The sequence below is a fragment of the Neomonachus schauinslandi genome, chromosome 5 (genome assembly GCF_002201575.2).
Source record: "Neomonachus schauinslandi chromosome 5, ASM220157v2, whole genome shotgun sequence".
Classification (NCBI taxonomy): domain Eukaryota; kingdom Metazoa; phylum Chordata; class Mammalia; order Carnivora; family Phocidae; genus Neomonachus; species Neomonachus schauinslandi.
This window is the reverse complement of record NC_058407.1, coordinates 116,161,638-116,163,341: the sequence shown is the minus strand read 5'-3', so window position 1 is coordinate 116,163,341 and position 1,704 is coordinate 116,161,638.

Sequence of the window (1,704 nt, the reverse complement as noted above, 5' to 3'; positions counted from 1 at the left end):
CTTAGAATAATCATTTCTCCTTTTGAAGCTGGGGTGAGGCCACCTTCTTTGTGTATGGGGACAACAAATATCCAAATAAAGTTGTAGTTCTCCAGCAAGAATGAAGAACTACGGAATGGCCATTGGGGAGGGAGCCAGCAGTATTTGATGCAGGGATTCATTGGAGAATTTGAAGCAGAAGGGTAATAAGATTAGATTTGAATTAGGGCCCTCTGGTTATGGCATAAAATAGGGATCACCAAGCTTTTTCTTTCAAGGGCCAGATCGTGACTATTTTAGGCCATGTGGTTTCTCAATTACAATTACCATTGTAGGGTGAAAGCAGCCATAGCAATATATAGGTGAATAGATGTGACTGTGCTCCAATAAAACTTTATTTACAGAACCAGATGGCAGGTCGGACTTGGCCTGTGGCCGTAGTTTGCTGGCCCCTCATGTGGAGGATATATTGAAGGAAACCATGTAAAGAGACTGGAAGACAAGGAAGCTTATATTTCCTTAGCCTAGTATCAGTCCATTATGAAATTTTCACCCTTCTATACTGAAAAAGTCAGGAGGCTCAGTTTATTCAATTTAAAATGTTGTTCTTTTTCTAGGCCTTATGTCTTTCTCATTTTTTAAAATTTAAACAATTTTTTTTAAAGATTTTATTCATTTGAGAGAGAGAGAGAGAGATAGGGAGCACAGTGGGGCAGAGGGGCAGGGGCAGAGGGAGAGGGAGAAGCAGACTCCCCGCTGAAAAGGGAGCCGGATGCGGGGCTTGATCCCAGGACCCTGAGACCATGACCTGAGCTGAAGGCAGATGCTTAACTGACTGAGCCACCCACGTGCCCCCTTTCTCATTCATTTTGCTTAAAAATTTTTTATTCATTTAAGAAATAACAATAATAGTTGGTGGCTTTTTTTTCCCCTCTGGAAGTCATCAGTTAAGAGCTCATGTTTGAGTAGGGCAGTGGCAGGGGAAATATAAAGCAGAGACAGAAAAGAAGTATAGTTAATATGATTTCGTGATTATTGAATGTAAAAGTTAGGGGAGAGAGGAAATCTAAGAAGATTCATATGTTTCCAGGTTGTACACTAGCATTTAAATTGGACATGAAGAATGAGTAGGACTTTATCGGATGAAGAGAGGAGAGCGGTGGGAGTAGGGAAGACCAGGTTTTTTTCTGTATATGTTGAATTTGATGGAATGTCCATGTAGTATATTTTCAGTAATTGGATAATCAAATACTAGGAGTTTCTAGCTGGAGGTAGAGCTTCAAGGTTGGAGGTGCAGATTTGTAATAATCTGATTAGAATTATTAAGCAAAGTGATAGCTTGGACAAAGATTGAGCTTGTCCATGGTGGAGAAACATATAGAATGAGAAGGAGGCCAGTGAACAAACCCTGGGAATACCAAAATATAAGGGTGGATGGAGGAGTAGGGGTTAGTAGAGAAGACTGAGGAGTGACTGGGGAAATGTAAGAGAGGAATTAGAGGAAGTGATGGTGAAAAAAATTAAAAAAAATATTTCAAGGAGGTGTATTACTGAAAAGAAAGAAATTACTGAAAAGAAAGTTGGATTTAACTTTTAAAAGCTCTTTGGTGGTAACCTTTTCAAAAGAATTTTTGAGTTGTACGATCTATTATTTACACGATTGGTACTTTCTACGTCCAAATATGGAAAAATAACACATCAAGTAAGGTCCTACGTAACTTTTTT